Source organism: Nuphar pumila, chromosome 3, assembly GCF_984573655.1.
Source record: "Nuphar pumila chromosome 3, dmNupPumi1.hap1.1, whole genome shotgun sequence".
NCBI classification, from domain to species: Eukaryota; Viridiplantae; Streptophyta; class Magnoliopsida; order Nymphaeales; family Nymphaeaceae; genus Nuphar; species Nuphar pumila.
Genome location: NC_143251.1, coordinates 90,247,702 through 90,260,266, shown reverse-complemented (window position 1 = coordinate 90,260,266; position 12,565 = coordinate 90,247,702). Strand labels below are relative to the sequence as shown.

Sequence of the window (12,565 nt, the reverse complement as noted above, 5' to 3'; positions counted from 1 at the left end):
CTTCAATTATTTTGGTAAGTTCATGCATTATTTAATTGCTTATGCATAAATGATCATGTATATTTGATTATGTATGTAGTTGCATGTGTATTGCAAGCATACCTGGATGATTGATTTCTAAGCATGGATATATTCTAGTTTGATACTATGATGCATTAATGTATTTGCAATAACTGTTTGTCTGAATGTTAGTATGATTGTTGTATTGAAACACATGTTTTATGTATACTTGGTATTGTATGCCTATACATGGTTAGTATTTTCTTACTGAGATTTGGTTGGAGTTTGACCCCAATATTATAACCATAAAGATAATGCATAGACATATTGGAGCAATGGTGAGATATTGTGGGCGGTGTCAAGAGCCAATTATTTTCAATTCTCGAGATTGTGTTTTGGAAAACATTTATGATTTATTTAGACTTAATCTACTTTGATGGATTTATTATTTGTTGAGAACTGAATCAATTTAAATAGTGAATTTTATGATCTTTTGATTTAGTTTTTTGTTAAGTGAATGACATGTAACTCGCCTAAGATTTTAATCAAAAGTAAAATGATGTTTTCGCTGTTTATTAAAAAATTTTCTTTATAACAAATTAGTTTTGCTTTTTGTAATTTCGAACTGCTTGCGCTTGCATAGTCAAATTGAGTATTGGTCTAGTACTTAGTATGGTTGGAGCGTAGCCAATAGTAAGCCCATTGCATCATTACGTATTTGAATTAATGCTTTAAAAAAATTCATGTATTTTTTTGTTAAAAATTTGGAGCGTTACATATAATCAGTTCAAGTACAAATCGGGTTTGGGTACATAATTAGATGGGGTCTGTTTTAAAATATAAAGAACTATTTGGGTCTAGATACATAATCAGATCGGACTTTTTGGGTTTGGGTCTTTTTATAATACTCAAGACTCCACTCGTTTTCACTACAAGTCTATATTTTGGACCCGACCCTAATCCACAGGTCTATCGATATCAGTTCGGGTCGGGTATAATCGGTTCGGGAAATCGGGTATACCCGACCCAGTTACACTCTATCCGCTCGCATCAGTCCCTACTCCCTACGTTCCTGCCCACCGGGTCCAAATAGGCAGCTGGTCGGTTCGGGTCTACCCGATGTCCTTCCTTGCAGTCAAAATAAGGGATATGGAGGCTTCTGTGTGTGTGAGAGAGAGGCCCTCCTCCATCTGATCATCTCCTTCTCAAGAAGCGCTCGATTTGCAGACACAGAAAAGAAAAGTGAGTTCCTGTCCCTCGCTCTTAAATTCCTTATGAAATTTGGGGTTTTATGGTGGATCTATCAAATTGAATCCAAATCGTTCTGTTTTGCCACAGTTTTATCTGTTGATATCTTTTCGCTGTTACGTGATTGTTTGATCCATGGTTGTCTTGCTGATGGAAATTTTCTGCTTTACGTATTTGGGATTAAGCTGCTTCTGTTTACCAGGTTCTGGATGATACTTGCGATATTTTGGTAATGTGTTTTTGGTTGTTTAACTTGTTTTAGGGTTTGGTGTTTGGAAATTGTTGATTCTGTCGTACGGATTTCTTTAGCTTTTGAAACACTAGATGATTTTATATATTGGTTTTATTGATATCTTTTATCCTGAGGGATTAATGGGAAACGGGTCGTTCGTACATGCATTTGGCGTTGTTTCTGCTTGCCTGGGCCAGACTGAGGTTTTTGACCTCTACGAGTCCATCTGGATCTCTCAGAGTTGCAGCCATCTCTTAGCTGTTTTATTAGTCATTTGCTTGGTTTATTTCGATCTCAGATTGGTTCGTGGTTAGATCTGGGAGGTATCATTGGATCCAACCAAACCAGGTTGTGCAAGGGCAACTAGTGTTGGTAAACAAGCCGAGAGAAGCCAAGCTTGTGGCAGACCGAGCTCGAACTGGCTTGTTTAAAAAATATATTATTATTTCAAAGCTGGAAATAATAGGATTTGACCTCTAGACCTAGAACTTGAGTTGGCTCATTTACAGGAAAAAGAAAAAACATTATTTTAAAGTTGGAAGACTAGGTTTCCAACTATAAGCATCTGGCAAGCCAAACACTTCAATCATTTTTTTTCTACATTTATGCTATGTGATGTAAAATATTTCTGAAATAAGTTTATTAGTACTTATGGAGCCTATATGAGCAGAGCCAAGCTAAGCACCTATTTCTTGTGTGGCTCATCCAGTTTATTTTACGAGTTTGAGAGAGCTCTTTACAAGCTGATCATGAGACAAGTCACAATCAGCTCATCTTGTGTCCCAGCTCTGGGTGCAACTATTAGTATTTGTTAGTGTGTTAACATACCCTTTCCTATGAAAGCATTTTCATATAATTTGTCTTTACAATGAATGGTCTCTTTCCTATGAAACATTGTTCTCTTTTCTCACTCATGAATGTAGTCACAAATATTGGTCTCGACCAGGGTTACTGGAAGCACCATAGGGCATGGGGAAGCGCGCTTCCTCGAAGTGCGTTTCGGAAGCGTGAAACGTGATGCTTCCGAAATGTGCTAGGAAGCGCCAAAAAAAATTGGGAAGCACGCTTCCCCCTCGCTTTTTCTTCTTTTTTCATTTTTTTTTGTTTTTATTTTTATTTTTCTTTTTTTGTTTCTCTTTGTTCGCTTGCCCCTCGCTTCCTAGGTCGCTTCCAGTTCGCTTCCGAGACGATTCATGGTTCGCTTCTAAGTCGTCCCGTGCTTCCCGCTTCCTAAAATTTTGGAAGTGTCTCGCTTTCTCTTCTCGAATCGCTTCCCGCTCCTGCTTCCCCGACTGACAACTTTGGTCTCGGCCATATATCAACAAGAAAAATTCTCTTGATAACATAGTTTTAGATCATAAATCTCAGAATAATCTCCGAAAAAACTTGACAGTTTAAGATTTTAAAAAATATAAAAATCACATAACTAAATAAGAAAATAGCATGTTTAGATAATAAAACACACATATAGTAAAAGAAATAAGTAAACAATATAAATAAAAGAAGAAAAGCATATTTAAGATATAGAAAAAAATATTAAAAAAGTAAAGGTAATTGATCATATCGTGATATTATCACAATAATACCGTGACATATATAAATTTTTGATATTTTCAAAATATCACAAGATTTTTCCTTTAATACCATTTTATGAATTTACAGTGATATTATCATGATATTTTCAAATTATAGTGATAGCATATCTTAGACAAGTGCTACCTACCTATGTAGTCAAAGGCATTGACTAGGCACCCAGTCGGGCTAGTTGAAGGAAAAACTAGGAATCAGCCAGATTCCTAATTTTTTCACTTTAGGAGTACCACTAGTCGGCGCTTAGTTGCTCCTTTCCTAGGCGGGAAAATCGGTACCTTGTAACTTGTTATGTACATTTTTTTGCTTTTTTTTAATTAATTTGTTATGTGTGTTTGTTTATGTAGATGTGACATTGAATTGTTATGTGTGTTTGTTTATGTATGTAGATGTGTCTTAATTTTTGGTCAGGTTTTGTAATATAGCAGGTTTACTATTCAGCTATGCTTTATGATAGTGGTATTTTGTACTTTGTGCATTTGTTGATTAATTTTATGTTGGATACATCTTTGCTGTTAATCTTAATAATATTTGGGCAGGTTTTGTAATATAACATGTTTACTGTGCTTGATGATAGCAATATCTTATGCTTCGTTCATTTGTTGATTAATTTTATGTTGAATACATGTTTGTTGTTAGTTTTATCATTTTATTTTAAGATTTTAGATTATTTTTAAATTATTTGGCATTTGTTGATAGCTTTTTGCTTTGCTTATTCAATTGTTTTTAATATTAGGTAAGGTTTTGTAATGTTTGACATGTTTTTTTTGGTCTATTGTTGTTGATAGATGTTATGTTGCATACATGTTACTAATTTTAGCAGTTTCTTTGCATATTTTTTATATTTTTTTAATTTTTAATTAAGGTACCGACTAATCCGCCTAGTCTCCGACTAGGCTTTTTAGGGGTCCACCGCCAAACGCTTTTGACTACATAGTTACCTACACACCTAGAGGTTGAAGAAGGCGTGGGCAAGAGAGAGAGAGAGAGAGAGAGAGAGAGAGAGAGAGAGAGAGAGAGAGAGAGAGAGAGAGAGAGAGAGAGAGAGAGGGTTGCACGTTTTTGGAGAGGTGGAAGGATGGCTTGGCAAGAGCCAATGAGCCAATCTCTTTCCTAATGAAAGAGCCAAATCCTACCAATTAGCTTAGTAGGCCAAATTGAGAAACCTTAATAGAATTCAAGAATGTATTGCTTGCCTTCAACGTTTCCATACAAGGTTAAATAGAAATCCATACCTCTTGGCCTTTCCAGCTTGGGAGAATCTCTAGGAGAGATTGTCTCCTTAGGCATAAAGACTATAATTCTGCTAGGGGGTGTTGAGCCAGGTAAAAAGACCATAATGCCCCTGGTGAGGTGGAGTCAAACAAAACGTCCTCCTTGCCCTTGACAATTTAAATAATACTTCGAATGGAGTCATGCAGACAGTAGAGTCCCGACTAGTGATGTAAGAACATTCAGCCCATGGAAGTAGTGTGACTCATTGTTTGGGTCGGTCGCTCACGAAAGCCCGTAAATATATTTCCAAGCATCGATTCAACACCTTTGTTTGTTCGTTTGTCTGAGGGTGGTAAGTAGTACGCATGGCCAGCTTGGTTCCTTGGAGTTTAGAGAACTTTATCTAGAAGGAACTTAGAAAGGTAGGGCCACGGTCACTCACAATGACTCATGGCATCCCTTGGAGCTTGAAGATGTGCTGAACAAACATTTCTGCTACAATTCAGGCCGTGTGGGGATGTGCTAAGACAATAAAATGTTCGAACTTTGTGAGTCAATCTACAACTACCAAGATAGTGGTGTAACTGTGGGCGGGTGGTAGACCATCGATGAAATCCAAGGAATTTTTTTCCCAAATTTGCATAGTAATCGGTAGGGGCTATAGAAGCCCTGTTGGAGACACAACCTCATACTTGACATGTTAGCACGTGCCACACCTGTGTACATGCTCCTTCACATCCCTTTTCATCCTTGTCTAGTGGAATTCCTGACTGACTCGACGGTATGTTTTATCAAACCTCTCATGCCCTGCAGTAAGGGAGCTATAGAAGTGCTCCAGAAGTCTGAGATTGAGTAAGGACTTTTCTGGTAATAGGATTATGCCTTTGTAGTGTATAAAAGCTCCCTGTAGCTCATAGTTGTGCTTAGATTGTTGCTCCAGTTGGGCCTTCAGGTTAGCAAGGCCCTCATCTTGTTGGTACTCTTGTGCTAACTCTTATAGGAAGGGAAATTGCACTATAGATAGTGTGAGTAGCTTAAACTCAGGTTGTTCTCTCCGAGATAGGGCATCAGCTACCCTGTTTTCAGTACATTTTTTACTGGATCTCAAAGTCATACCCCATTAATTTGGAGATCCATTTGTGCTGCATAGAGATATCCGTTGTTCGAGCACAAACTTCAGACTCTTATGGTTTGTCCAGACTATGAAGTGACGACCCAGAAGGTAGGGTCTCCATTTATGGACCGCCATGATGATTGCCAAGAACTCTTTTTCGTAAGTGGATAAGCCTCTCTTCCTCTTATCTAGAATCTTGCTAAAATAGGCCAAGGGATGGTTGTTTTGTGTCAAGACACTGCCTATTCCACATCCAGATATGTAGGTGTCAACCACAAAAGTTTGTTGGAAATCTGGTAGGGCCAGGACTTGAGTGGTACTTATAGCCTTCTTAAGTGTTTGAAAGTGGAAGTCTCCTTGTCATCCCAAGAGAAGGCATTCTTCTTGAGAAGACGGGTTAAAGACTGGCTTATTTTGGCGTAGTTCTGCATAAATTTCTGGTAGTACCCATTGAGTTCCAAAAATTTCCTTAAGGCCTTGAGGGTTCGAGGAGTTGACCAAGCAACCATGGCCTTAATCTTCTCAAGGTCGACCTCTACTCCTTGTTTGGATATGACGTGGCCCAAGTAGTGAACATGACTCTCTCCAAAACAACACTTTCTCTTTTTTAACAAAGCGCTTGTGTTCCTTCAGAAGACCTAGAACAGTTTGAAGATGTTCCAGGTGCAACTCCCATGTTTGGCTGTAGATCAAAATATCATAAAAAAACACTAGAATAAATCTCCTCAGTTAGGGTCTGAAGATCTCGTTCTTCAGACTTTGGAAGGTGGTAAAGGCATTGGTGAGCCCGAAGGGCATTACTACAAACTCGTAGTGACCTGTCTGTAAGGCGGTCTTGTGCATATCTTCCAAGGCCACACAGATCTGGTGATAACCGGATCTTAGGTCTAGTTTGGTGAAGCAGGCTGCTATGTGGAGTTCTTCCAGAAGCTCTTCTTTCACTGAAATCAAATATTTGTCCCTGATAGTAATTTTGTTCAAGGATCGGTAGTCGATGCAAAACCTCCAAGGTCCGTCATTTTCCACAAGAAGCACATCAGATGAGAAATGACTCTTGCCGGCGTGGATCACACTAGATTGGAGCATCTCCTTAACTTGCTTTTTAATTTCGTCCTCCTGCACTTGGGCATACGAGTAAGGTCTGACATTGGTCGGTTGGGCAAGGTTGGGCCCTGAGTACAATTGGTATGTGATGGTCGTGAGACCTTTTCGGTGGGAGCTCGTTGGGCTTCGAAAAGACTTCCTCATAACTGCCAAATATCTGCTCCAATTCGAGAGCAATGAGTTATGGGGAACCCACATCTAAGTTATGAAACAACAAAGCCTTGAGCATAAGTTTCAAACCTATTATCTCTGAAAGAATCTGAATAGAGCTTCAAGATAGTGCGCCTTCAAGCTTTGGAGAATAGCCTTCAATCTGGAAATACAAAATAAAGAGAAGAGAGGAGAGGGGGGAGAAGAGGAGGATGCCAAATGGAAAGTAGGGCACGTTAAAAGTATCGTGACCCTCTCTTAATAAGATATATATAGGATCTAACACTACTGAACAAAATACATGAAAAATATACAAAATTACAAGTATGCCACCGCCCAAGCATGGGGAAAGCATACGCTCGGATATGGATCCAATATCGGATCCATATCCGATACAAATACAATTCTAACATCCCCCCTCAAGTTGTGCATGAGTTTTCATCATGCCCAACTTGTTCTTCAAATGCCAAAACTGTGATCCAGTGAGTCCTTTGGTGAAAAGATCAGCAACTTGTTCAGAAGTATGTATATATGCAGGGGAGATTTCCTCATCTTCTATTTTCTGGCGAATGAAATGTTGATCAATCTCAATGTGCTTGGTACGACTGTGAAGTATGGGATTGAATGAAATTTTAATGGCACTTTGATTGTCAACCAGCATGGAAGATTGAGCAATAGGAAGAGATAATTCCCCAAGGAGGTGACGAAGCCAAGTAGCATCGGCAGTGCCAGCAGCCATGGCCCTATATTCAGCTTCTGTGCTGGATTTTGCAATGGCGCGTTGTCTGCGACTACTCCAACAGACAAGATTAGAATTGAGAAAGACACAATAGCCAGAAACAGATCGGCGTTCATCAAGATCGCTTCCCCAATCAGCATCAGTGTAAGTAGAGATAATATGACCATCCACAGTAGGAGACATGCGTTTATAAGTAAGTCCATCGCCAATAGTCCCCTTGAGATAACGTAAGATACGCTTGACAGCTTCCATATGAGTGTCTGTGGGAGCATGCATAAACTGGGAAACTTGATTGACAGCATATACAATGTCAGGCCGAGTGAATGTCAAATATTGAAGTTTCCCAACAATACTGCGGTAAAGGGTTGGAACAGGATATGCAGGACTGCCATCTGAAACGTTCAACTTTGCATGCAAAACGCTGGGCGTGTTAATGGGCTTACAATCAGACATACCAGAGGATGTGAGAATATCAAGGGCATACTTGTGTTGAGAAAGAGTGAGGGAATCCTCAGTTCTGTCTAATTCAACACCCAAAAAATATCTGAGGTCCCCGAGATCTTTCATTTTGAAGTGTTGTTCTAACACTTCTTTGATTTGAACGATATGAGAGGAAGTATTTCCCGTGAGAACAATGTCATCCACATATATCAATAACCAAGTAGTGATCCCTCCTTCGTGATAGATAAAAAGAGAATGATCAAGAGCACTCTTCTGAAAACCAGCTTCTTGAATGTGAAGGGAGAACCTTTCAAACCATGAACGAGAAGCCTGTTTTAACCCATATAATGACTTGTGCAACTTGCATACCCATAGATTAGAATCATTAGTAGCATATCCTGGTGGCTGTTCCATGTAGACGTCCTCTTTGAGGAAACCATGAAGAAAAGCATTTTTGACATCAAGTTGATGTAATGACCATCCAAAAGTAACAGCAAGAGAGAGAATAACTCGAATGGTACTCATCTTAACAACAGGGCTGAAAGTCTCATCATAATCTTCCCCATGTTGTTGAGTGAAACCTCTAGCCACAAGACGAGCTTTATACCTATCAATACTGCCATCTGGTTTATATTTGATTTTATAAACCCATTTAGACCCAACAACATTCTTATCCCTTGGCCGTGGAACGACTTCCCATGTTTGACATTCATTCAGGGCTTCCATTTCTTCATTCATGGCTTCAATCCAACGGGAATTTTGAGAGGCCTGAGAATAACACTTTGGTTCAGTCTGTTTATGCAAACTGGTCATAAAAAGCTGAAAATCCAAAGTGAAAGTGTTATAGCTTATCCATCTATCCACGGGATGTCTCGCTCGAGTGGACCTTCGTGGATGAGAAGGAACAATGACGGAATCAGTAGTAGAGGCAGGAGTGCGACGAGAATAAACCAAGCCAGAAAATCTGTCTAAAGGAGGATCAGCCATCTGAGTATCAGACATGTCTGCTTCAATGTGAGTACTATCCATCTGGGCATCAGACATTTCTGCTTCAATGTGAGTACTGTCAGAAGGGGCTGGAAAAGTGGTCGGTTGAATCCCATCGCCTAAGATATTAGCACATAACCATGGATCATATAGTCTGGACGCTGAATCATGAATAGCCTTGGAAGAAGTGTGAAACTGCAATCTGAGTTCATCAAAAACAACATGTCTTGAAATATGTATACGGCCTGTTAGGGGATTATAGCACCTATAGCCTCGATAATGGTCTGCATAGCCCACAAACTGACACATTATAGCCCGAGCCTGAAGTTTGTTCCGGAGGCTGGAATCAACATGAACATAGCAAATGCATCCAAAAACTCGAAGCTCATCATACTTAGGATGCTCATGATTCAAAAGAAAGAAAGGAGATTTCCCTGCGAGAAGAGCTAAAGGCAATCGATTTATAACATAAACGGCCGTGTGAAATGCCTCAGTCCATAGAGTCATAGGGAGATCAGTGTCATGGAGCATGCTTAAGGCAGTCTCTACAATGTGTCGGTGCTTGCGTTCTGCAATGCCATTTTGCTGTGGTGTGTGTGGACAAGATATTTGTCTAGTGATGCCATGATTTAGCAAGTATTCAGTAAATTCAGATGATAAATATTCACCACCACCATCACATTGAAAATGCACTATGTTGGATGAAAATTTATTTTGGATGAGGGCGTGAAATTGGCTAAACAAACGGAACACTTCAGATTTGTGTTTTATGAAGTGTATCCATGTATAGCGAGAAAAAGAATCAACAAAAATGACATAGTATCTACTGCCGGAAGGAGATGAGACAGGAGCTGGTCCCCAAACATCAGAGTAAATCGTTTCAAACAATTTAGAAGCTCTTTTATTGATGGAATTAAAAGGAAGGGCATGACTCTTACAAAGTTGACAGCTTGAGCACATGCCTGACTCACTAACAGGTCTCAGACTGGATTTGTGCAACAATCCATTATTAACAAGGCTAGAAATAAAAGAATGACTACAATGGCCTAATCGATTATGCCAAATGGACGGCATATCTATTTGAGTCAAATTGACTTCATTCGGACTGATAGGAAAAGAAACAGATGAACTGGACTTGGACACTGGAGGAGCTTCTTTGAGGACGTACATGTTGCCTTCACGAATTCCTTCAGCGAATATCGTCTTGGTGAGAGGATCCTTGACAAAAACAGAGGAAGGAGTGAATTCAACTGATGTGGAAGAGTCATCAATGAATTTAGATACTGAAATAATGTTTTTCTTGACATTAGGGACGACTAAAACATTGTGTAAAGGAAGATAAGTATGCGGCAAAGAAACATATGCATTACCAATGTGAGTAATTTTGTGGTGAGTGCCATCACCTGTAACTACAGAACCTTTTGCTAAATATGGAGATGCACTAGAGAGTTTACCTGCATCATCAGTCACATGGGCGGCAGCACCAGAATCCACATACCAGACACCATCATCATTTTGCTTGAGATTCAGATTAGAAATAGCTGTCATTAAGAGTTGTTGTGCATCGGGCGTGAATGAGGAGGAAGACGCTCTAGAAATGATAGAGGAGGTTAGCCTGTGATCACGTCGACCTCCCTTAGCTTTGTTCTGAGGATTGTGCCAACATTCAGATTTAACATGTCCTCTCTTGTTGCAATAGAAACATGTAGGGATACGCTTTGGCATGTTAACAAGAGTGCTGCCCTGAGGAGTAGGAAGAATACCCTTTCCTTGTCCGGATGTATGAGCCCAAGTATGTGCACGCTGTCCTGACACACCATGTGTAGAAGTAACTAAAATACTGGGCGAAGTAGAAATGGAAGCATCATGCCTGTGAACTCTACTAGCCTCATGCTGGATCAATTTTGCCTTTAAGTCTTCAAAAGAGGGTAAGACAGGGAGAACCTCCAGAGCAGTGCAAAATATATCAAACTCTGACCCTAGACCACTAAGAGCCTGCTGAACTTTATCCTTGTCTGAAATAGGATGGCCAATAACAGCAAGTTGATCGCTTACATTTTTAATCTCATAGAGATACTCAAGTACGGATCTGGAGCCTCTATTTATGCTTTGAAATTGACGCTTCAATTGAAGATATCTAGCTTCTGAAACTTGAGAGTATGTATTTGCAAGCATATTCCATAGTTGAAAAGCTGAGATATCATCATCTATACCTGCAAGCACTTCTTCAGAGAGGGTAGAAGTAATATAAGCAACTAAAGCCTGATCATGTGCCATCCATACGGCATATGCTGGATTAGGGATATTATCTGTAGCAGTCACCGAACTAGTAGCATCCTTTGTTTCACCCAAAATCAATTCAGGCGGGGCTGGAGTAGAGCCATCAATATGACCATATAGACAATGGCTCTTAATGAAAGGGACTATCTGACGTTTCCACGTCAAATAGTTGGAATGGGTTAACTTTTGGGAGATGAGTTGGGAGAGAAAACTCGAAGAGAGGGTGGACATGATTATGCTGATATAATATTTGCGTTTCCAAAGGTACTCGGCTGAAGGATCAGGCACTCGGCTGAAGGATGAGGATCAGGCACTCGGCTGAAGAATGAAGATCAAACTCAGCAGATCGTGGCCTGGTTGACAGGCGTGATGAAGAGGGCAGACGTAACTCAGCAGTTCGTCGATCGTGGCTGGAGAAGACTCGCTCGTGGCTGGAGAAACAGGCGTCGATCGTGGGTTGCTCTGATACCATGAAAGAATCTGAATAGAGCTTCAAGATAGTGCGCCTTCAAGCTTTGGAGAATAGCCTTCAATCTGGAAATACAAAATAAAGAGAAGAGAGGAGAGGGGGGAGAAGAGGAGGATGCCAAATGGAAAGTAGGGCACGTTAAAAGTATCGTGACCCTCTCTTAATAAGATATATATAGGATCTAACACTACTGAACAAAATACATGAAAAATATACAAAATTACAAGTATGCCACCGCCCAAGCATGGGGAAAGCATACGCTCGGATATGGATCCAATATCGGATCCATATCCGATACAAATACAATTCTAACAATCTCCCGGGAAGTCCGAGGAGCCGCGATCTCTACATGTTGGTTCTCATTCTTGAACGTCATCTTCATGGACTTAAAGTCCTACATGATGGTTCCTATGGTTTGCAACCACTGCATCACAGGACCAAGTCTATCCCTTTTATGGGAAGGACAAACACATCCAAATAGAAGGTAGTGCCTTGGATCTCGAGAACCAAATTGGGGCATTTGGCTTGGCAACATTGCTTGCCACTTAGTTTTGTTTGGTTGTTTGGGCGCATATGAAATTGTGTGTGTTGCTCGTATCTATGAGGATATAAAACGTGGTGCCTTTGAGAGTCTCTTGAACCCCCATGGTTTGGGGCACTTCCACTCCAGCAAGTGCATGAAAGGATATCTCCATGACTTTCTCTCGTGGGTCATCCTCGTTCTCCTCTTCCTCCTCATCTCACTTCTTCTCACTTCATTTTCACTATCAGATACATAATACATATAGGGATGGCAATGGATTGGGGCAGGGGCGGGGGACATGGTTGCCACCCCCACCCTGTCTCAAAATACTGCCCTCTATCCCCACCTCCATATCTCCGTTTCATGTCCTTCACCCCCGGTCCAAACGAGGCAAGACGGGGCCCCATTTTTCCCTCGGTCCACTGCCATCCCTAAATACATATGTATGACCTTACATTTGTGGTCGGGGCACC

At 40.4% G+C, this 12,565-nt stretch overlaps 1 protein-coding gene across 5 annotated transcripts in view; it reads left to right on the top strand.

Annotated features, from left to right (window-relative positions):
- The first annotated feature begins 1,137 nt into the window (after nt 1-1,137).
- Nucleotides 1,138-12,565, top strand: part of LOC149843120 (uncharacterized) — a 33,709-nt gene continuing 22,281 nt past the window's right edge. For 2 of the 5 annotated variants that reach the window (XM_090001706.1, XM_090001702.1), the window contains exon 1: nt 1,368-1,477. The gene's annotated coding sequence lies outside the window, so the exon portion shown is untranslated. Of the gene's footprint in view, nt 1,243-1,367; nt 1,478-12,565 lie in introns of those variants that run through there. The other 3 variants (XM_090001701.1, XM_090001705.1, XM_090001700.1) reach the window with 3 other exon arrangements.